The sequence below is a fragment of the Hyperoodon ampullatus genome (genome assembly GCF_949752795.1).
Source record: "Hyperoodon ampullatus genome assembly, chromosome: 1".
Lineage (NCBI taxonomy): Eukaryota > Metazoa > Chordata > Mammalia > Artiodactyla > Ziphiidae > Hyperoodon > Hyperoodon ampullatus.
In genome coordinates this window covers 20,252,134-20,277,384 of record NC_136914.1, presented here as the reverse complement: position 1 = coordinate 20,277,384, position 25,251 = coordinate 20,252,134, and the positions used below count along the sequence as shown (strand labels likewise).

The 25,251-nt window shown below is 38.4% G+C and overlaps 1 protein-coding gene and 1 pseudogene across 3 annotated transcripts in view; one reads left to right on the top strand and one right to left on the bottom strand.

The window, feature by feature from the left end:
• Positions 1-25,251, bottom strand: part of UNC5C (unc-5 netrin receptor C) — a gene marked incomplete at both ends in the record, with an annotated part of 405,524 nt that overhangs the window by 291,568 nt on the left and 88,705 nt on the right. The window lies entirely within an intron of this gene.
• On the top strand, positions 10,798-12,455 carry LOC307067707 (ubiquitin-conjugating enzyme E2 A-like; annotated as a pseudogene). The gene is made up of 3 exons: positions 10,798-10,920; positions 11,655-11,771; positions 12,065-12,455. The product of its transcript is annotated as a ubiquitin-conjugating enzyme E2 A-like (transcript).

Genomic DNA, 25,251 nt, shown 5'->3' with positions numbered 1-25,251 from the left:
TTTTTGGTAGTTTGATTAATATGTGTCTTGGCGTGTTTCTCTTTGGATTTATCCTGTATGCGACTCTCTGCAGTTCCTGGACTTGACTATTTCCTTTCCCATATTAGGGAAGTTTTCAACTATAATCTCTTCAAATATTTCCTCAGTCCTTTTCTTTTTCTCTTCTTCTTCTGTAACCCATATGATTCGAATGTTGGTGCGTTTAACATTCTCCCAGAGGTCTCTAAGTCTGTGCTCAATTGTTTTCATTCTTTTTTCTTTATTCTGCTCTGTGGTCCTCATTTCCACTATTTTATCTTCCAGGTCACTTATCCATTCTTCTGCCTCAGTTATTCTGCTATTGATTCTTTCTAGAGCATTTTTAATTTCATTTATTGTGTTGTTCATCATGGTTTGTTTGCTCTTTAGTTCTTCAGGTTCTTGTTAAACGTTACTTGTATTTTCTCCATTCTATTTCCAAGATTTTGGATCATCTTTACTATCATTACTCTGAATTCTTTTTCAGGTAGACCACTTATTTCCTCTTCATTTGTTTGGTCTGGTGGGTTTTTACCTTGCTACTTCACATGCTGTGTGTTTCTCTGTCTTCTCATTTTGCTTAACTTACTGTGTTTGGGGTCTCCTTTTCGCAGGCTGCAGGTTCATAGTTCCCATTGCTTTTGGTGTCTTCCCCTAGTGGCTAAGGTTGGTTCACTGGGTTGTGTAGGCTTCCTGGTGGAGGGGACTGGTGCCTGTGTTCTTGTGGATAAGTCTGGATCTTGTCTTTCTGGTGGGTAGGACCACGTCCGGTGGTGTGTTTTGGGGTGTCTGTGACCTTATTATGATTTTAGGCAGCCTCTTTGCTAATGGGTGGGGTTATGTTCCTGTCTTGCTTGTTGTTTGGCATAGGGTTTCCAACACTGTAGCGTGTTGGTCATTGAGTGGAGCTGGGTCTTAGTGTTGCGGTGGAGATCTCTGGGAGAGCTTTCGTCATTTGATATCATGTGGAGCCAGGATTCTCTGGTGGACCAATGTCCTGAACTCAGCTCTCCCACCTCAGAGGCTCAGGCCTGACACCCGGCCTGAGCATTAATACCCTGTGAGCCTCACGGCAGAATTTCTCTTCGACAACATCTTCAAATTTATGTTGACTATAGAATAGACACAAGGGCCAAAAGAAATGGTGGCTTCATTGTTCACTTTCCTTGGCAGCTGTAGGTGAAGAGCATTTCAAATGACAGCAGATGTCTCATCCGAAACCAAGGAGGCCACAAGGAAATGGTGCATCATTTTTCAAGTACTGTGGCTCATTTACTCACTGCAATCTGAAAAATGAACTCCTCTTTCTTTCATGTTCTCTCCTATCCTTCCCCTAGAACCTCAACCTTGGAGGCTGTAACCGGAGGATAGGAGGTCTAGGATACACTGTCCAAACTTGAGCCCAGAGAAGCAGCAGCAGCAGCAGACTACCTTGATGAAGCCAGGCCCAGCCCCTTGGATGAAAACCTTGAGGGCAACAGCAGCGGTCTTGAGCCCGTGCAGCAGCAGGAGGAGCTGGCCCTTCCCAGCCACTGAGGGGCCACAGATTGTAACAAGAAAGCAGTGCCGCTACCATACCGCATTCACCCAGTTTCAGCTGCAGGAGCTGGAGAACATTTTCCACCACACTCAATACCAGGACTGTATATTTCTAATTCACTATGTCATCTAACATGTTGAAACACAGTAGGCATATAGCATATAACTATTAACTGAATGAATTATAGTATCTTTGATTGCTTCTTTCTCAGACACTACTTGTTCATTCTATAATAATGAGCCATATTCTTTCCCAGCCAATTTGTATGTTTATCTTTTCTCTCTTTCTCTAGACAGTAAGCTTTTGAGTTCCAATGCATATTCATTCAAATATGTTTATTAAGCACCTACTCTGCCCCAGACAATTAACTAAACAACTAATAACAGGGGCAATAAATACGGAATGAGACAGAAATGTATCTATTCTCATTCCACAACAGGACACAAGAAACAGAGAAATACACTACTGCCTGAAAAGTGCTTTGGGAATGCAAGAAGGGATACCTATCTTGGATCAGATGGGTAGCAAAGACTTGCCATTGAAAGTGGCCTCCAAGCTGAGGCTTGGAGTAGATCTTAGCCTTACTATCCTTCTTTTACACACTAAAATCAAGACCACCTACTTTCTCATGTGTGGAACTCCCTTTCAGTTTTATCAGCATGGACTGTACAGCACTTTTCCCTATATGGAGAAAGAGTTAGTAATAATAAGGTATCAGAGTAACTTTCATTTGGCTTGTAGCAAGTAAAACCCAGGACAAGTTCAAAGTTAAGACTATGTTATCTTTCTCCCCATTGGTCTCCTTCTTGAATATCCCACAGTGACTATGAAGTTTCAGCTCAAAGAACTTATTATTATTTTACTCTGTGCACTGGAGTCTAGTTCCATAATATGAAAGCACATTTCAAGGGCCACAGAAGCACTGAAGTCTGTCACAGCCCATTCCTTCCAATATTTGTTAAGTTCTCTCATAGTACAGAAATACATCACAGGACATTCTTGTTCTTGCAGAAATAGGATAGGTTGAATAAATTCTGCATTTCCCATACTTTCACTTAGTCCTTTAAATTCATTCATTCATTAAATGAATAGAGAATCCCATGTTTACTTGTACTGACCAGTGTGGGAAGCATAAATTCCAGAGATAAAAGAATTTATCTCTGGATAAAAAGAAAAGAAAGCAGACAAACAAAAGATTTTAAAATGCTACATGAATTCTCAGTAGTCTTCCCAATTCTGATATCTCTTCCAGGTGAGATATCATTTCTCAGTGCAAAACAATTTGAATGAATGAATCAAGTTGGACAGTGAAGCTGAAGTTCAATTCTGCATAACAGTTGAGGGAAAAAATCAAAATGCAGCATACTGATTGTACTGATGGTTTTGACAATATTGAACAGTCACCTCTTTTTACCATAAAGCTCATCATCTTCAGTTAGAAAGCTATTGTGCTTATCTTTTAAATGCATAGTCAATTCTGCTGTAACTCTTGTTTTGAAAATGCAAACTCCCAACAGGAAATAATTGGAGGGTGACACAAATTTCCTATTTGATTATGCATTATTTTGCTTGTGACAGACAATAGAGGAACACAGAAAACTGCATCCAACTGAATTGGTTATATAGGAATCCACAAAATGCAAATGCAGACACACACAACACACACACACAACACACACACAACGGCCCTCAAACATCTACCAGCTACTGCAGTTCATCACATGTGTTAAGAAGCACATCCACCCACACCTGGTGTTAGAGCTTCCTAACAGGTTTCAGATAACCTTCCTTCTACTCCTTCACAATAACTCTCTATGTGCAACTCTTCTATAAGCAAAACTTTAGGTTTCTTTCAAGGTAAAGTCCATATTTATTGTAGCAGTCATGTATTTCTTTAACCATTTACATGTGTTAAACTATGCTACCATTTTTTTATAATAATAATTTTTTTTTAGTTCTTATTTTGAATATCTATTTATTTTACTTATTTTCCTTTTTTTTGGCTGCATCGGGTCTTAATTGCAGTACACAGGGATCTTTGCCGAGGCATGTGGGATCTTTTTCATTACGGCGGGCGGTCTGCTAGGGTTTCTCTCTAGTTGCAGTGCGTGGACTTCTCTCCAGTGGTGGCATGCGGGTTTCCCCTCTCTGGTTGTGGCACCCAGGCTCCAGGGCATGTGGACTCTATTGTGGCACACGGGCTGTCTCTTGAGGCACATGAGCTCAATTGTTGTGGCATGTGGGCTTAGTTGCCCCGGGGCATGTGGGATCTTAGTTCCCCCACCAGGGATCGAACCCACATCTCCTGCATTGGAAGGTGGATTCTTTACCACTGGACCGCCAGGGAAGTCCCTATGCTACCATTTTTATTAGGTTACTGTCTCTGTATGTGTGTGCGCCTAATTCCGATTTTGAGTGTTATGCCCCAACCCCACCTTTCCCATTAAGTGCTTGTGATTTTTAATTTCATGATTTTGCATAGAGAGGTGAATTTTAGGAACATACAAATTATGTTGTAGCAGAACCAATTGTACAATTTCTTATTGTTCTTTGTGTGATTTTTATGAAGACCCTCTCCAAGGTTTAAAAGTGCCTTATGATATTAAATGCAAATTTAACTTAAAATAATTTTATTCTAGGGCTTCCCTGGTGGTGCAGTGGTTGAGAGTCCGCCTGACGATGCAGGGGATGCGGGTTCGTGCACCAGTCCGGGAGGATCCCACATGCCTCGGAGCGGCTGGGCCCGTGAGCCATGGCTGCTGAGCCTGCGCGGCTGGAGCCTATGCTCCGCAATGGGAGAGGCCACAACGGTGAGAGGCCCGTGTACCGCAAAAAAAAAAAAAAAAAAAAAGAATAATTTTATTCTAATAATTTTCTGTGATTATCCATTTGCAGGATTGGTAATAACTAGGGATATAAGAAATTATAATTTCTTTGAAAGAAAAACAATCCAAAGAGAAAATTAGCTGTAGCAATCATTAACTAATGGATTAAAAATAATAACCCATAGTCTATTTCTCTGAAATTGAGAAAATCCTCCTCTATGACACAATAATATCTACTAAAAGTTCATGAATTATTTTCTTGGAAGTGAACTCCAAAACCCTTCTGAAACTAAAACAGATTCCTCAGTATAACAAAGTGGAAAAAAATCACAATTATGAAATTAAAGGAAAATTGTAACTATGGTGATTGTTCAAATATTACACTGAATATTGCAAAGATATACAAATAACTGCAGAAACTGCAATGGATGAACAGTTCTTGTTTGGGCATTTTTGAAGCAGTCATCTTGCTAAAAGTGTGAAAACTGGTCACTCATGACAAAAGGCTCTAGGTTGTTTCTGCTAATTAACTCTAAGAATAACTCAGAATTAAATAAACACTTTCAAGCTACTAGGATAACAGAATATTTTACCAATATATACTAGAATAATGCAAATTGATCTATAGCCAATAGAAATATAGAAATAGTTAGCAAACCAATTAAGGATGGGTATGGGGCAGAGGTGTCCCCATGACATTATGCTCTATTTTTCTAGAACACGGTCAATATTATGATCTTAGAAATAATGATCTTTAACAGAATTTTATGGTTTATGTTTTTTCTCGTGTCTATTTTCTATGAAGGATGTATCATGGGATTTTCATAATGCTTCAATGAAGGCCGGAAGTAATTTTTGAAGTGCTCATAAACTCTGAATAAACTGTTTTTAATCAGGCTTGGATTTTTGCTTGCCTTTTTCTTTTTTGTTAAAGAAAAATAGAGACTTAATATAAAACAGCAGGTCTGCAACTTTCTCACTAAGGAAAAAAACCTGACAGAGCAAATCCAAACCAATTAAGCAGAACAGAAACCATTTTAAAGTGAATAAAAGCATAGCTGAACATCAAATATAGGTTTAATATTGATGTGAATAAATTATGTAGCTCTAATTGTGAAATTTACATAAGTATATCATGTCAATTCTAATATATTCATTATACTTTATTAAAAATATTGTTAAAAATTCATATTTAGATGGCCCTGAATACTTGAACTGGTGGTATTTTATCACCACAGTTCTTTTTGTATAACCTAAAATTCTCAAGGATTCAAGAAATGCAAAAGATTTTAAATAATTAAGTTCGATATTTTTATTTATTGAAGATTCATAAATAATAGAGTCATATAAATGAGAAAATAAAAGTCTGTCTTTATTCTGTGACATATTGTATTAAGAACATGGAACACTAGGGAGAAACTCTAGAATTCTGAAGATGTGCTAAATAATCTTTAATAAACAATATAGTCCTCTCATAAATAGAGATGATAAAGCGAGAAACTATAAAATAAAATACTGAAAAATTTTGATTATCATAGAGATCACCATATTTTGTAGTGGGTAGAGTAGATAATAAGGGCCAGTCCGATGGAGAATTATAATTAGCTTTCCTGCAACATGGCAATTTAGCAAAGAAGTTGAATAAGCTGGATCCAGTCACTGGAATGATACAGCATCAAGATAAGGTCTCATGTGATGCTATACGATTCTGTAATAAAAGCAAAAACCCAACTAAGAAAACTTTGCTAAATTGTTTTGCACCATCAAAAGAAATAAAATTGAGTGGCAGGATCCTTATCAGAGCCTAGGACTTCAGGGTAATTAATTTCACAATTTAGCTGGAGTTTATTTAGGTGTAGAAATAAAGGCAGAGCTGCAGGTAAGCTTTGCACATTCATGCTTCTAAATTCATTAATAATCGTCTGGGTTTTCTTTTCTATTACTATAACAAAACCCATGGCAAAAGAAACTGCCACAAAGGAACTCCATTTACAGATATTGCCACTGTTTCACTAGATCAGAGTTTTGAAGTCTACCAACATAACTAAAAAATAGAATCTGTTCTTCCAGGGATTGCTCTATTTTTAATAAGTCACTCCTCACACAGATGGCCCTAGACCTAAACCTAGAGATTCCATGAGCACTTTAAACTAATACAAGTAAAAATCAAAACCATACCTCTCCTTCCTCTATTAAAACAAAGTTCCCCCAAACCACATATCACTATTTAGCAGTGCAGATAAGAAGAACGAATTCTGGTGGCTTTGGAGTCAAGATGACTGTCTGAGAATAAGTACCCTCTTAGTTAATAATTCAACCATGTAAAAGTCCTTTTAAAAAATATCTGTAAATGAAATGATCTTAAAAATATATTAAAAAGTATAGTATGAGGCAAAAACATATTCCTTATAACAGAAAAACACAATTTGTGAAAAATGCTTTTAACTTTTCACTGATAAATAATAAGAGCAAAAATACAGTTGTCACTCAAACAGTCTTAAGAGACAGATAGGTATTTCTTATTATCTGCATTTTGCATCTAAGGAATCTAAGCACACATTATCTGAGATGTGCTGGAATAGAAAATGCTCAGCACATGTGGAGCTTCCTAAACAGCTGCTTTTACTGATTGATTTATTTGAAAAATTTACAAATAGTAGTTCTAACTTCTGAAAATATTGTTTTCCAGAAATGATCTACAGATATCATCTCCTTTTTACATTATCCATAAACAGTGAGGAAACTCAGCAATAAACTGAGGGCCATTATGTAGTACTAGGTCATCCCTAAATGCTAAATGTCTTTCCTTCTCCCCAAGTGAAGATGATACAAGGTAGCTTTGTTTTTAATCCCTAAAATCCTCAAAAACTCCCATCAGTAATTTCAGTCTCCTTCTGCCCTGTCATGTCGTAAGAAAAACTGCACCTCTGGTGCATATCCAAGTTCACAGGCCAAGTTCAGCTTATTTTTCTCTTACAGGCCCTTGCGATAAGCAGTCCATTATAAACAGTCTTCTTCATCAAGGCTGGCCCCAACACATACAAATAAATAATGAAACATCCTAAGCTTCTAGAATGTAAAAGATTTATAAGCATGGCTGGCATGGATGACATGAAGAAGGATTCAGAGGCCATTCGAACCATAAACTCAAGATGAAAAATCTGAATCGTTTAGCAAAAAGAAGAGTGTTATGTGAGTTTTCACTTTCTTTCTTTCCTCTTTTCCTTTTTATGTTTTAAGACAAAGTTTATTTAACACAACACATATGCATCCCCTTAGTTATCTGATATGGCTAGGGTTATAGATAAGCTTCTGATAGATGAAAGAGAAACGCTTTTAGAAACAAGCATTTTAATTCAAACTTTTTTTGAAGGAAACTTTCTAAAACCATATCACATACTTCCTTGTTTCTGTGGTATGTTGAAAATGTAACTAAAACTTTTTTGATTACTTAAAGCATCATCCCCCCGGGTGCATTCTATGGAACACTAGCTCTAGAAGTAGGATGTTAATGGTGTTTCAGGAAAAAAAAAGTGTCCTGAGGTCAAATAAATTTAGGAGATTCTGACGTCAACTTGGATTTTCTTAAAACAATGAACATTCCCATTTGGCTGGCTAACTGGGTGGGAAACATAAACCCATATGTCAGAGTGTGTAGTGACCCCACAAGCACAAGGAAATGGAATGTCAGTCTTTCTCTTGTCATCTCATAGCACTGCTCCTTCACCCACCCCTTACCAGAGGTTGAAATATTAGAAAGGGAGAGAGAAGGGTGCAGAAGGAGAAGACAAGCCAAAAGCTTCCACACCCATAATACTGATTGTCTGTTTTCTCTCCTTCACATTTCTCTCCTGTCTTCCAGCTCTCTGTGGCCACAGATTTGGCCAATGGTTGCTGTTTCTGCTTTTTATTGGCATTTCTGCCACTTCCATTCTTTGTTTGGCAGGGCAGCTACCTTCAGCAATTTTTGTTTGTGTTACTGTTTGGACATGTAAAAATCACAGATAGGCTCACTGTTGTTCTACATGGACAGAGATGCCAGAAATATATGTAATGAGGTAGATAAATGGAGATACCAGATTACAGATTATTTTCAGTGGGAGGTCACTTATCTGTGTTTGTTGGTCCCCCCCACCACCACCACTAGTATTAGAGAAGGAATGAAAACAAAAAAAGAGATACCCCAGGTGAACCTAGTCACATCTAAAAAAGGTATTTTGCTCTCTAAATGTGAGAAATGTGAGAAACAGACCACTTTTTCATAACTTTCAACAGTTAGTAGTGATCATTCACATCATTTACCATCAAGAGAGGATGTTAAGAGTCTCTCTCAATACTCTCATAATTATTTCAAATATCGGTATGATTTTAATTAATAAATAAAGTCTGAGTAGCAAACTCTACTTATTTCTTTATAGTAAAAAGGCAACAGTACATACACAGCTAATCTCATTTGCATACAATGTTAAAATGTTACATATAGGTTTCTAGGTGTTTATAATGGTGATGGTTAAGAAGAGAAAATTAAAATTCCTGAGACCTGACACTAAAGAAGACAAAACAAACAAAACAAAAAAAGGTGGGAAAGAAAAAGAAGGGAAAGATTCCTGAAGTGCTTGAATAGCATGGCATGCATGCCTCAGTGAACTTTTGAAAGGAGTTCAGGGAAATGAAATTTAAAAAGTGTTCATCAGCAAACTTAGCTCTAACATGGTTTTCTTTAATAAATAAAACTTACACTTAGTGCTTTTATCTCAATTTTCATCTTCGATGTATTTTACAAACATTAAGTAATTTTTATAACACTCCTGAGAAGTAACAATATCTTGCATTTATATAGAGTCACTCATCTGAAGAATATAAAAGGACTTCACAAATATTAAACTTAAGCCATACTCAACTGATTTTAAAAAGAAGAGGAACAAAAACTTTTAAAAAAACTTATCAGGCCATTGGAAATAGACTTAGTATAACATTAGAATTTAGAATTCCTGATATCTAAATTTAGTTTTTGACACAAAAGCATTCCTTCATGGAGGTTGCTTAAATTCAAGAGTGCTTGAGAAATTGGTTCAAAAATGGATACAAAGGGGCTAACTGCAATTTAAAGCCAGCAGACTTCCATTTTTGCATCTTGTTTCTATCCATTTCCTGAAGAGTCAAATACGTCTATCTCCTCATTACCTGGCTTAATGAAAAGAAGCAATGGCACTGCTAATGCAAGACATAATATAAAAATCATTCATAATGGACTTCAAATGAATTTATTACTTTCCTTGTAGTAAATTTAAAACTGTATGTTTCAAAAGACAATACTAAAATTGTTTTACATTTAATGAATGGTGAAAGAGAACTCCTTGGTTTGTGGTAAAAAATCTGTCCAGGGTGCTTTTTTCCTAAATCAATATTTAACAAAGAAATTTCTAAATTACTTTCGCCAGGTATTATTTGTTTAATATGTTAGTACTCAATTTTTATTTATCCAAAATAACTCTACAAATGTTTTAAAGCCCTTATAAAAATACATATAATAACTGTTTTAATTACATAAATTGTTTTATTTAATAAAAAAATAAGTACTGCTATCACTGTTTTATGGGCGAATTAACTGAAACACAGTTGCATAACGTACTTAACTAGGATATTATATCTAGTGAATAGTACAGTCAGGATTCAAACCAGACAGTCTGTTTCTGAAGTCTGGACTCTTAAGCACTGTTTCAGAATAAGTCACTTACATGAAGCCAACTAGTATAGGAAACTACCTAGACCAAGAGATGCCAGGCAGGTAGATCAATGGCTCATCCTGCACAGAGGAAAGAAAGACAGCCTGGATAAGCAGAAAGGATGTTCAACTGACTTCCATTCAGAAGCCCAGTTTGGAGAATGGCTTGTCTAGTTTACCAAACATGTGACCCAGTGCACTATTGTCACCTTTTTGGATCCCATTTACCTTAACTGTACAACAGAGGTGGAGAGAAAGAAACCAAATTACAAAGTCTTGAAGGTCCCTACTATTTTTTAACAATGTATGTTCTCTTCTGCCTCTAACATTTGTACTTGGAAAAATTTTGGTGAGGTAAAATAATAGCTATCCAACAAAGAATAATCAGCAATATATTCTAAATAATTAGTAATATATGTAGATGTGTCCTTTACTTTTTTCATAGAAGTCCCGTGTACATATTCATATAAATATATACTATGTATAGTTTCTTCCTGTACTATTTATCATATTAATAACCCAGGCAGGTGTTTCCTAGGGTTAGGGGACATAATGATGAACAAGACAGTCCTTGCCCTCAAAGAGCTTACATTCTAGTTGGAGGGAACATATAAAGAAGTAAGCTAACTGGAGGGAAAGCAAGTCGGAAGTTGGTGATATTTTAGTGGGACTGGTCAGGAAAGGACTAGATGGTAATAAGGAAGCATTCTGCCCTGAGAATATCCCCAGGAGAGGGAACAGCTAATGCAGAAGGCTTGAACTGGGAACCAGCTTGGATAGGCCAAGAGACATCAGGAGGCCAGTGTGACACAGCAAGAGAATGTTACTGACCAGATTAGACAGGACACAGTCAGGCAGAGGCCACTGAAAGATTACAGAAGGCTCAGAGGCCTTTGCTTGTTTTTGTTGTTATTTTTCAAGTGTAATTAGAAGTTACTAAAGGGCAATAAGCTACCTATTTTTTTCTACTCACAGTATGAATTAGTGTTTGAAATACTCTTTCCTTAAGCCTTACTAACTTTCAAGAGATTCCTGTGAATGATCTAATGCTATCTGCTAACATAAATATACTTAGGTATTATATGAACAATCAAAGCAATTGGCTGGTCCTCTTTCCCCTACCCAGCCTCGGTGGAATCTACAACCTCTGAGAATTTAATAAGTAATTCCTCCTTTTGGAACTTACTGAAAATTTGGTTTTCATCAATATTCCCTTTTGTTATTTTATTCTTTTAAGTTTATACTTTTTCAGAACTACAGTGTGAAAACTGATGTTTCTAAATAGAATTTTACCAGTTTTAAGGGAGGATAGCAAAATTTATTTGGGTTATATATTTGCTGTTGTTTTAAAATATCGTTCTTTATTTGGGTTTCTGTGGGATTATTGAATTTTAAGTCTAAATGCTAATAGGATTTGAACTGTTCCTTCCTGTATGATACAAATACTATATTTTTCACTAAAGATAAACTCAAGCCAAGTTTAGAAAATTTTTAAATTAAATCATGAATGTTTTTTACATATATAATCTTATATTAATCCATTAAGACTCCATCACCCATTCAGAGATGCAGTGTGATTCCTCTGGGCACTTCCCCCTCAGCTCCTTCGGCTTCCTCAGCCTCCCCGGCCACATTACCGCCCGCAGGTACCCCAGATCTCGGTGTATGCCCCACCCCTGACCCCGCTAGAGACGTGTCCACCCCAGCTCCGTATCACCTCATGAGGGACTTCAAGAGGTTACAGGAGGGCTTCCCTGGTGGTGCAGTGGTTGAGAGTCCGCCTGCCGATGCAGGGGACACAGGTTCGTGCCCCGGTCTAGGAGGATCCCACAACATGCCGTGGAGAGGCTGGGCCCGTGAGCCATGGCTGCTGGGCCTGCACATTCGGAGCCAGTGCTCCACAACGGGAGAGGCCGCAACAGTGAGAGACCCGTGTACCGCAAAAAAAAAAAAAAGAGGTTACAGGAGGATCCTCCAGCTGGAGTCGGCAGGACTTCATCTGAGAACAACGTCATGGTTTGGAACACCGTCATTTTTGAGCCTGAAAGGGGACCCTGTTACAATAGAATTCACTGAAGAATATCCGAATAAGCCACCTACGGTTAGATTTGTCTCTGAGATGTTTCATCCAAATGTCTATGCAGATGGTAGTGTATGTCTGGCCATACTTCAGAACCGCTGGAGTCCAACCTATGATGTGTCTTCCATTTTAACATCCATACAGTCTCTACTGGATGAACCCAACAGTCCAGCAAACAGCCAGGCTGCTCAGTTGCACCAGGAGAATATGCAGGAGTATGAAAAACATGTGTCTGCGACAGTAGAACAGAGCTGGTGTGACTGTTGACCCGGGTGCAGGAAGAGAAGAAGCTGGTCATAAGAAAACTATATATTGATGTGTTTATCACCTTCCTATTCTTCAGTGTCATTACACTGGCTTTATTAAAAGTAAAATAGCTGTTGTGCTGTTTTCATCCTCCCTTACCAAGCTTTTCCTACCCCTTCTACCCCCTCCTTAAACATCAGAACACAGCCTCTACGAGATCAAAGGTACTATACCTGGGTTACATGCAAAAATGACTAATGCTTCGTTCCTTTTCTGTTGTATCTCATTTCCAGTTTTAGGGCAGTATTGTGTTACTGTACTTTACACTAAGCTTTCTCTTTTCTTTTGCGGTACGCAGGCCTCTCACTGTTGTGGCCTCTCCCGTTGCGGAGCACAGGCTCCGGACGCGCAGGCTCAGCGGCCATGGCTCACGGGCCCAGCCGCTCCGCGGCATGTGGGATCTTCCCAGACCGGGGCACGAACCCGTGTGCCTTGCATCGGCAGGCGGACTCTCAACCACTGCGCCACCAGGGAAGCCCTACACTAAGCTTTTCAAATGAATTGTTTTACAAGTGGTGCTTATGCATAGCTTGATGACTGGAATGTTATTTTTAACAGAATGATTGCTGAAGCGTTTCTCCCTGGCTTGTCCTTCACTTGTGTTGGATTTAGAAGTGAATTTTTGAAATATGGCCTATAGAAAACAGGGAAACAAATCCATATAAACATCCATTTTAAAAGAGCAATGGAAGCTGAAAAGGCTACGATACTAAGATCTAAACAACAGGAATTTTGTTTTTTACTGGTAGGAAGGAGAATGTTAAAGGACTCAGTCAAAGGAGTGCAGCAATCATAATAACTGACAAATCCTCCCCTTGCAAGGTATTCACTGGACACATCCAAGCTAAGTTTCAGAATACTGAAGTCTTCTGGATTTTCACTTTTTAAAGAGGTGTGGGAACAGAGGACTGGAGCCAATCATTAGTTTTTAAGCTAGGGAAGGTTGGAGATCCTTTAATCTTTTTAAAGGAGCAGTGCTACCTTAGAAAAACAAATTATAATCCCTCCTTGTTTTTTTTAGAGTTTTAATTAACCCAAGGAAGGGAACATATCTGTGGCAAACTGTTTTCCACTCAAATCCTCAGTTAATGCTGCATGCTTTAGTTTCTTCCTCCCTTTCAGTACTATAAGAACCTTACAGTCAATACTTGCAATCTTTCTTTTGATATGTATATTTTTAGATGGACAGTATCTTTAAGTAGCAATGTGGGACAAGGCTTGTAAATGTTTTGTCTGATGGTCCATTGCCACCTTTTGTGCATTTATCACTCTTCTAAATCTAACTTTGCACGAGTAACCCATGCAAAAAATGTACATTTTTCAAAACTTGTAAATAAAAATAACCTTTAAAAAAAAGACTCCATCACCCTTTTTAATTACTTCAGAATGAATTCCTTAGTCTTTTATCATGGTGATGGCTATTAAAATAGTACATCTCCATATATACTGATAGTCTACTGAAAGTTTGAGAGCACAAAAATTTCTTTATACGTTATATTGAAAATGGACGACAAGCAACAGAATTGGGGTTACCCTTGTTAAAAGGGGTTTTTACAGTGAAAACAGCACTGGTTAGATGGAGACCTGCTTCTCATTAACCTCATCTTCCTTTATTCACTACAGGATCTTGGGAAGTTAACTCTGGGCCTCAGCAATCCCATTTATAAAATCTGTTGTCTGACAACAGGTAGCAGGAATGGATTGCCTTGTGAAGTCCTTTAGGAACCTGTACGATTAGCCAAGGGGACATTAAAAGTACCACAGGTTTAAGGAGAATGGTACTCAGGTTGGAGCAGTGGATTAATAATTCTTTCTTCCAGTGGCTACTGGTACTCAGTGCCTCTGGTCTAGCTCTGATATTTATGTGTTTTAGGGGGATCATCACCATTGTGCAAATCCAAGATTTTGTTTCCATTAAAAAATTAACTGAAATATTAGACTCAGTCTTCAAATACATTTAGAAATGTACCAAGAAGCATATAAATAGCGCCTCTTAGTAGAATTATTATAATGGAACTCTCACGGCAGGGTTTAATAACGTTGGAGGAAACTAAACTGACGGTGGTGGAGGCCGAGCTTTGGGTGCTTGGGTCATTCCGGAAGGGAAGTAGAGAGCAAATCCAATTTAACAAAATGACAAAGTTGTCACCTCACTCAACTTATTTTCATTATTATTTGTCTTTTGCTTTTCTCTTTTTGCAACGGAGAGAGTTTACAGACAATTCATATATCAAATATGTATCAAATTGCAGGGGAGGCTTTGCAAACTAAATAAGCAAGGTTTTATGTTCCCTCCTTACATGTAAGTATATATCATTTTCATTCTTACTTTTTACTCCTTAATTCCATCTGTCCCCCCTTCTTTCTTTTCTTAGACACATTAGTTAAAGGAATGGATTCTTTTTTTTTTCTTTTAGGTGAGTAATGGTGAAAAAGGGAGGCGGGTGTAGCTGAATACGGCTTAGGTGTCTGTTGCATTCCATCTGGAATCAGATAGGGCTTTTTTTTATCACCCTGTGACAGCAACAGCCAGAATGTAGGGTTTGTTTTTTAATAGCACCCTGTGATAGACTCAGAACATTAGGTATGCAAATTCAGTAAGAAAATGCTCTCAGTAATGTTGCTTTATACTATCTAATCAATAATAATATCTATAAATATTTATTGGTTTGACAATTGGTTGGTATATCTAGTGCACAGGGAAGCATTTCAGAGAAGAATGTGAAAGTTTTTGGCAATTTGGTTGCTAAGATAAGCCTAAAATTATTATAAAACAGAGTCTGTAATAAAGCAGTAGGTGAGTTTTCTAAACAATCTGAGTTAGAGAAATCAAGATCAATGGAGTCATCCAGATACATTCTTGAAGAGGAAGGAAGTAAGTCTTAAGTAACCTTGGGCAGGATGGGTATTCACTGCTGGCGTGGAAGAGAAGGTACAATTGGGATGTGAATTTATGTTATCATTAAGATAGTACCACCAGGAGTTACTTATCAAGAATATAAAGTTTCTGGAAGATGACAAAGAACCTGCAAAGAAGAGGCTGGTTTTTACAAAAGAAGATTTTATGAAAAGTATTTAAAATGAAAAAAGGACACATGTCTTCTCAAGAGTGACTAAAAGAGACAGGCCCTTGTTCACAGCTTATCTGTTCTTAAGTAACCAACAATTTAACAAGTTATTTAGTCTAATTTACTATTAAGCAAGAGATAAAACATAGTAAATAAGAAGGGCAGAGTGCAGCAAGAGGTAGCCAGAGGGCAAACTGAAAGCAAGTTGTAAAGACAGAAGAAAAAAATCTACAAAATAGAAGATGAGAATCCATAGTTGCCTGAATCAGGGAAAATTAGCACTCTATATGGTGATGATCTGAAGGATCACATAATACAAACTCTTACATATAATAATTACTCAATACTCAATAAGCGATGCTCAAGATGATGACTATTTAAGAAAATCTTACACAATGCTTAATATTATGAGTCAGAGTAAATCTATAATTTTTCAATTAAAAAATCAGTATGTCTTTCATTTTATATATATATATATATATATATATTTTTTTTTTTTTTTTGCGGTACGCGGGCCTCTCACTGTTGTGGCCTCTCCCGCTGCGGAGCACAGGCTCCGGACGCACAGGCTCAGCGGCCATGGCTCATGGGCCCAGCCGCTCCGCGGCATGTGGGATCCTCCCGGACCGGGGCACGAACCCATGTCCCCTGCATCGGCAGGCGGACTCCCAACCACTGCGCCACCAGGGAAGCCCCATTATATTTTTTAAAAAATCACTCTAAGAAATAGTCCAAAACACTTACCATGTGACCCAGCAATCCACTTCTAGGTATTTACCCAAGAGAAATAAAAACTTAAAAAACCTGTCCACAAATGCTTGTAGTGTTTTTACTCATAATTACTAAAAACTGTAGGCAACCTTCAACTGGTGAGTGAATAAACAAACCATGATACATCCATACAATGGAACACTACTTAGGAACGAAAGGAATTAACTACTGACATACACAAAAATTTGGGGAATATCAAATATTGATGCTAAATGAAAGAAACCAGAGAAATAAGCTGCTATATGATTATATTTATATGACATTCTGGTAAAGGCAAAACTGTAGGGACAGGAAACAGCTAAGTATTGCCAGAAGCTGGGAGTAAAGAAAGCGACTGGCAAAAAGTGGACATGAAGCCATATTTTGGATGTGAGGGAAGTAGTCAATGACCAGCAGCCTGAAAATGGCAGATCCAAGAATTAAACTTAGGCCTGCCTATTTCCAGATTCAGTGACAGTGATAAGTGTTGTATATCTTGATTGTGTTGGCTACACAACTGTGATGGTTACATAACTGAATGTGTTTGTCAAATCTCACAGAACTGTAAACTAAAAAGGGGGACTTTGACTCTATGTAAATGATACCACAATTTAAAAATCAGTTCAGGGGCTTCCCTGGTGGCGCAGTGGTTGAGAGTCCGCCTGCCGATGCAGGGGAAACGGGTTCGTGCCCCGGTCTGGGAAGATCCCACATGCCGCGGAGCGGCTGGGCCCGTGAGCCATGGCCGCTGGGCCTGTGCGTCCGGAGCCTGTGCGTCCGGAGCCTGTGCTCCGCAACGGGAGAGGCCACAACAGTGAGAGGCCCACATACCACAAAAAAAAAAAAAAAAAAAAAAAAAAATCAGTTCATTTTCTGGTTTGTAAATAGTGGAGCATTAAATATGTCTCTTTTTTTTTTTTTTTTTTTTTTTGTGGTACGCGGGCCTCTCACTGTTGTGGCCTCTCCCGTTGCGGAGCACAGGCTCCGGATGCGCAAGGCTCAGCGGCCATGGCTCACGGACCCAGCCACTCCGCGGCATGTGGGATCTTCCCAGACCGGGACACGAACCCGTGTCCCCTGCATCGGCAGGCGGACTCTCAACCACTGCGCCACCAGGGAAGCCCAAATATGTCTCTTGACTGAGTATGGCTCGGGCACCACTGCTGAATCTTGGCTATCCATTCACCAGGTGGTCCTTGCTGCATTTCTCTCTCATTCCCTATGCACAGTTCAGTAGACTGAGTGGGGCTTAACATTGTCTATGCTCATCTCTTTCTCTGACCCCAATCAAGAATTAACTCTAGGCTTCCCTGGTGGCACAGTGGTTGAGAGTCCACTTGCCGATGCAGGGGACAGGGGTTCGTGCCCCAGTCTGGGAGGATCCCACATGCCGTGGAGCGGCTGGGCCCATGAGCCATGGCTGCTGAGCCTGCGCGTCTGGAGACTGTGCTCCGCAACGGGAGAGGCCACAACAGTGAGAGGTCCGCGTACCGCAAAAAAAAAAAAAAAAAAGAATTAACTCTATATAAAAATTATTTAAAAATATATTCATAGTACCTTGAACCATGGAATCAAGATAAAAGAGTTCCTATATAGCATGTTGAAAATATTACATTTTATCTAGAAACATTTGCTTAGACCTGAATCTAGTTTGTCCAATAATAGCTGAATAGTTGGAGATTAGATAGATATTCTTTAAAAAAGCCAATATCCAAGTAGTGTGTTAGATTCATAGACAGATGAATATCTGAATTAAACTCTAGTGAGATACAAAGGCCAAAAATAATAATAGCTAGTACTTACTGAGCACTTACTCTGTGTCACACATTTTGCAAAGCTATTTACATGTTTTAAGCTTGAAAACTCGACTATGAAGCAGGTGACCTAATTTATAAACAAGGAAAGTTACACCAGAAAATTTAGCAACTTGCCCAGTGACACACAGCTAATTTAAAGCGGCAGATCTGAGATTAAAATTCAGGCCTGCCTAACTGTAGATTCATTGAGACACAATGATAGAAAACAAAAAAGGTTACCACAAGGCAGCCTGTGAAGAATATTATAACAAAGGAAAAGGAATCTGCAGGAAAAAGGCTCTTCTTCCAGGAAGAAGGGGCTTGGGAGCTGATCCTATAGGATGGATACAGCTTCGATCAGTGAAAGTGAGAAGGAGGACTTTGCCAGTAGAGGAAACAATCACTTCTATGCTCACAATTTTTTAGCTAATGTCCAGTTTAGAGTGTGACTTCTCCTATGGTCAAGACCTTCTCTCACTCAAAAAAGACACCTAAGCCTGATTTCTGGACACTGCACTATAGCTTCTGTGGAAGAACTCTGAGCAAGGGTTTTAGCCCCACAGGCAACATTTGAAAATCTCGTTATCAGGGGCAAACCATACAGACTAGCTGGGCCTTACTTCCCTCATCTGTGGACTATATACGTAACTTACATATATATTAAACATATATAAATAAAATAAATTCTAATGATGCTACACAATGGAGCAATTTATGGATAGACTATAAAAGAGTCTCCATATCCTGCTTTCCTGGCCTGGTTTTACCAGATGTACAGTGCACAGAGCAGCTCTACCTCAGCGTGGAGCTGAGAGAAAATGGTGGCAATGGATGCAGACCTGTTACAAGTCTTCATAATGTTCAGTAGGGTGAGAAAGTGTGAAGTAATGGAATTTTCTACATATTTTCCTTTGATAAATTACAACTACCAAAATGCCTGCAGATTTTTAACACAGAGGTATGGTAATGTAATAACACCTGGGAAATACATTTTTACATAGAAAAGCTGTCAGCAACAGATACACTCTTTTGAGATGAATATTTTCTCATTGTACGATTCAATTACTTAAAAAGGAAAAAAAGACACTTTAAATATTGACACTTTGTTCTAGACCTGGCAAGACCCAGAGGGAGCAACTGTATCTGATAACTAAAGGAAAGACCACTGCTACCTGGCTCACCGCTAAATAGCAAACCAACTAAGCCCCAATTTGTTGAAGAAGTTTTTATCTCTGGAATTCTATTTGTTTACATTCTAGGTACCCAAAAGCAAAGAGAGGACCACTGCCCTGTCATCATTACCAGAACTCCAGATCTTTAATGAAACTGCCCCTTAAAATGTTTACATAGTTATCCTGTTATCATGTCTAGAATTAAATAAAGTAATGCTTTCTCTCATTAACAAATATTTGTTGAGTTTTTATTAATTTCCAGGAACTGGATTAGCTCTCAGGCTAACAGTGCCCAAGGTAACCATCTTTTCCCTCATAAACTTGGAAGCCCCAAAAGACTAATGTCATATAGAGAATATATATAAAAGTGCCTAAAATTTTGCTTGGCATATAACGCTCAATAACTTTGTAGTGATAAAACTGAATGATATTAACTAATAATGATTCCATACAATATAAAGACTTCATTTGTGTCGAAAATATGAGAAATTTATAATCCAAGTAGCTCCTTGAGCATCACTGACAGGGTGTTTGTAGTATTTAGAATTCTCCTTAAATCTCAATCTGGAGTCTTGTTACATTGATCCTGTCAGTGGCAACTAAATCAAATGACACATCTAAATAAACTGATCTACAGAGGCCTTATTCAAAAGGCAGGCATTGCTGATTTAAATGAGGCTTGGAATCCACCATAGCAACTTGAAACTTTTCCTAAGCACAGTTGAGTAAACTGATCTTCATATCCAGAAAAGAAACACTGACAGAAACATATAAGAGACAGTAGGCTGTCATTTCTGAAAAGCAACGGAAGAAACACCCCACCAGGCTTATTCCATCATCTCCAAAGCCTCAAAATGTAAAATCTAGACATATTAATCATCAGGTAACAGTGATATAGTAATGTCACTAATGTACACTCTATTGGTAAAGTAGACAACTTAGAAATCCTTGATATCATAAATATCCATCAAGGAAGTACAGACAGGACTTAACATTTGCTAAATTTCAATAATATTTAGTCTTTTATTATTAAGAAAATCTATTACCTTGATACTTTTGTTTTGTCTGAAATAAGATGGGTGACAAGTAATAAAACACTTATGAAAAGGGCACTGTATTGTGTCTCATCTTAGTCAAGTCAGAAACTACATTTTTCAAGAAAGAATTATTTTAACAAGCATCTCTTCAGTGCTATTATAAGCACTGTAATATACTAAGATAAATGTTAAATTATTAATATGACTGTTTCAGAAACTGTATTTATTTTCTATCTTATATGTCTTAAACATTTAAAAATTCGGATAGAATTTCTGTTTTCAAAATCAATGTGGCAATGACTGCTCTTGAAATTTTATCCTAAGTTGTAAGTCAGAAGAAATATATGTTGGGGGAAAAATGAGAAACAAAACCCCCAAATTTGAAGATAATCTTTTTAGGCAAATATTTATGATGTTTTAGACGTAACACAGCAGTTAAAACAAGGTGGTAATGTATATGGTGCATTATTTTAGAATTGTCAGTTCTAAAACTTTGCTTCAATGTTGGATATACTTTGTTCCCATACTTTAATGTTTCATGCAGAAGTTTTTTTTTTTTCTCTCTCTAAACCTCCAGTGAGAAGTATTGGTTAACACAAAATGAATGTGCTATAATACTTTCTTTGAAACCCTGCAGTCAACCTTTTGCATATAACTTGCTAATAGAAAAAAAAATCCCACATACTTCATTTTCCCTAAAGAGCAGCATGAGATTTCTAATCCTTTGTTTGAGCACATAAAATATTAAGAGCCAATTTTCAGCTGCACCTCTGTCACTTCCATTATCATTCTACACTTCCAGAGGTGATAATGGACTCTGTAAATTGCAGTCTTCCTCTATCCCAGACCACTGAGGGTTTCACCAGGGGACAGTTCCACACAAAGGGTGGCCCAGATGTATGTTAATGGTGCTGAGCAGCAAGAAGCAGACACCCCCAAACACGATAATGTGATGTGTTACCCAGAGGAAAGACAAAATGAGCAGAAAACAATTTCCTTAGGAATTCAGTGAAATCAACAATGACCTATTCTTGCCCATAAATCAGAGGTATCTTCACAGAACCTTGGAAATGGAAGATTAAAATACACTCCTAACGCCCCATCTGTGAAGGAGCGGTCTGTCTAAACCAACACAGAATGAGGGCTCATAGACACTGATGTTTAAAGAATTATGGAAAAGGCTATTATATCCCACTGACTTTTTTCAGACACAACAAACAGATCTGCCAGCATTAGTGGAATTATCCTCAAACATGAAGTGAAAAATAAGGTAAGGTAAAGGAAAATGCTCATCTTAGCCATTGCTGAAATGATATCCACAGCTCTCCATGGCTGGCAATTTGTCTACCCAAAGAGAGCTGCCTTGTAGGAAACGGAATGGGATCGACACTGGGTTTTTTTGTTTGTTTGTTTTTGTTTTTGTTTTTTGCGGTACGTGGGCCTCTCATTGTTGTGGCCTCTCCCGTTGCGGAGCACAGGCTCCGGACGCGCAGGCTCAGCGGCCATGGCTCACGGGCCCAGCCGCTCCGCGGCATGTGGGATCCTCCCAGACTGGGGCACGAACCCGTGTCCCCTGCATTGGCAGACGGACTCTCAACCACTGCGCCACCAGGGAAGCCCGACACTGGGTTTTTAAATGATCGTGTTTCCCACTATCCCATGCAAAATAAAAATCATATTTTAGGGAAATTATACAGAAGGAAGTGACTTAGATCTAGTTTTTCTCCCTTTTTCATAGGCACTATTCTAACTATGTGTCTTTCAATGTAGCACCTAGTGTTCAGTGACTGATCCCACCAGACCGAGTATTAATGCTTTGGGCAAGGGGATGGGGCTGGAGTTGGAAGACAAAGGCTGTACCAAGAGGACAGAACGCCTAAAGAAAGAAAAGAGACAGAACAAAACCAGACTGCGTTGCCCAGATAATTGGTGCTCTGTCACATGTTAGACAGTAATATACATGATCATAATTACTGCCGGTATGCCAATAAAGCTAAATGTTGGATAAATGAAGGTAAGGCCAATTTTAATTCTATAAATACATTTTGGAACCAAGTTTATATTCTTCAAAGTAACTTCTGGAAAACAGACTTCAAAAACAAAACCACACACACACGCACGCACACGCAAGGGAGAGAAAGAAATGAAGAAAGACAAAAAGGAAAGGAAAGGAAAGAGAAGAAAAGAAAAAAGAAAAGAAGAGGGATCCAGTATGATGATTTACTTATTAACTTAGTGCAAAATATTATCAATGAGCTCTATGTCTTCTCTTCACACCTCCCATCCCCTTCAGTAAACAGCAAGCATTCAAATGTATGAAAGCACAGCGCCAAGCACTAGGGCCAAAGTGAAAAAAGTTCAGTGATTTCAGTCTAGAAGAGAAACAGACAAGTAAGGAGATGATTACAATACAGTGCGGTACCCGCTCTGGAAGGGGTATCAGAAGGCTTCTTCTGATGATGTTTTACCACCGTGTCAGATGTTTCATAACTTATTCTTAGGATTTTATATTCTTTTCCTCCCTATCTCTTTCCTCAAGAAAAATGGGGAATAAAATCAATGCATAAACAGATTTTAAAATTTATACATATTTACAATTAGAAACATTGAAATCCAGAATAGGTAAATCCATAGAGACAGGGAACACGTTAGTGGTTGCCAAGGGAAGGGAGGAGAGAGGCCTGGAGAGTGATTACAAGGCCTTCTTCTAGAGGGATGAAAAAGTTCTGAAACTAGAGAGACACACTGTGAATGCACTAAGTGCCACTGAATTGTACAGTTTAAAATGGTTAATTGTATGCTATGTGAGCCTCACCTCAATGAAAAAAACGATCGAAATACTTCACTTGAAATTTTGTGTCACTGTTTGAAACAGTCATTGTGAAATACCACAAAAATTTATAGAATCAGTCAGTCTTCTCTTTGACCTTTCTTACTGTCTAGCAGAAAATAGTGCTATTCTCTTTGAAAAAAATCAGAAACTTTTGATAGAATTGGGTGACGAGAGCAAAGTTAATGTCTTTGAGATAATTTTTAAAGTTCACAAGACTGTAAGAGTACAGTAGCATAACAGGAGGTACTATGATTACATATGTCAGTCTTCTCAAAAAAATCTTTTCTATGAATTTTTAATGATGAAGTAATGTTTCAAGGTCATTGAGAGAGCAAGCAGTTATTCAGACGTTAAATTTGTTCACAGTTTCTTGGCAGCTTTGTAAGAAAACAAGCAACTGGGATTTGTGGAGGAGGGGAAACGGTGTGCTGAGGAAGAGGAGAATTAGAAGTAATATAATAAGTTGCAGATATAGCTGATTCACTTTTTTTTTTTTTTTTGCGGTATGTGGGCCTCTTACTGTTGTGGCCTCTCCCGTTGCGGAGCACAGGCTCCAGACGCGCAGGCTCAGCGGCCATGGCTCACGGGCCCAGCCGCTCTGCAGCATGTGGGATCTTCCCGGACCGGGGCACGAACCCACGTCCCCTGCATCGTCAGGCGGACTCTCAATCACTGCGCCACCAGGGAAGCCCCAGCTGATTCACTTTTTAACCCAGCAGAAAATATCTACTAGGTGTTGTTGAACATAGAATGGGACTTAGAATTAATCATGTTCTGGTTGCAGTTGTGGTTAATAACATATACATATATTTTTTACATATATATATATACATTTTCTGTATATGTAAAACTCATTTTCTAATGATTTGAATATATCAGTACCCAAATATCTGCTGAACATTTCTAATTTTATAATTAAGTCTATGGAAAGGACATTAAGAAATATATACTTACCTATATTTGCAGACCAGAATGAGATATTCCCCCAAACCTGAAAATAGCAATAAAATATTGTCCTCTTAAACTATAAAATGGAAACATAATGGAACAAGAAAGGGCTATGCAAAATGTATACATGTATTAAAAACAGTGTCTCGGGCTTCCCTGGCGGCGCAGTGGTTGAGAATCTGCCTGTCAATGCAGGGGACACGGGTTCGAGCCCTGGTCTGGGAAGATCCCACGTGCCGCGGAGCAGCTGGGCCCGTGAGCCACAATTACTGAGCATGCGCGTCTGGAGCCTATGCTCCGCAATGAGAGGCTGTGATAGTGAGAGGCCCGCGCCCAGCGATGAAGAGTGGCCCCCGCTTGCCACAACTAGAGAAAGTCCTCGCACAGAAACTAAGACCCAACGCAGCCATAAATAAATAAATAAATACTTTAAAAAACAAGAACAACAAGAAAAAAAACTACAGGCCAATATCACTGATGAACATAGATGCAAAAATCCTCAACAAAATACTAGCAAAACAGAGTCCAACAGCACATTAAAAAAAAAAAAAGTGTCTCAATCCCTGGAGAAGGCAGAGGACCATTAATCATCCATAAGATCATATTAAAAGAGGAGTCACAGAGGTCAGTACTCAAAGTATCTTCCAAACTTTGTTCAGGAGAGTATGAGCTTTGGGCAATAAACTTCATGAATTTCTTCCCATTGGCAAAGTCATGTCTAAACTGGAGATAGATGAGGGGCTTGTATTTTTCCCTTTCCACTAGCAAAACCTCCTCTACTGCATTTGGTAGCTCTGTGCAATGGCCCAGAGCCATATGATTTACCTAATTCTCCTTGCCCTGATTCCAAGCAACATTTATTACTTATTTTTCCATGCACATTTGCCTACAGAGACAAAATGCTTTTGTCATACAGACCTTGATAATCTTGTCCTTGAGATATTAGTTCTTATTAGATTTGAATAACTTAGCATTCATTTGACTTCCCACGTGTCTAGACTATGGGGAGAGAATGCACCACTATGGTCCAGGGGAGTACTCCACTCCATATAATGGTTATGTTTTCCATTTTAAATTGGAATTTTGGTTTGATACCTTAGTATACCCACGAGAGAGGACTGAATCCACCGGTGTCTGAAACCACAAGTGTGAG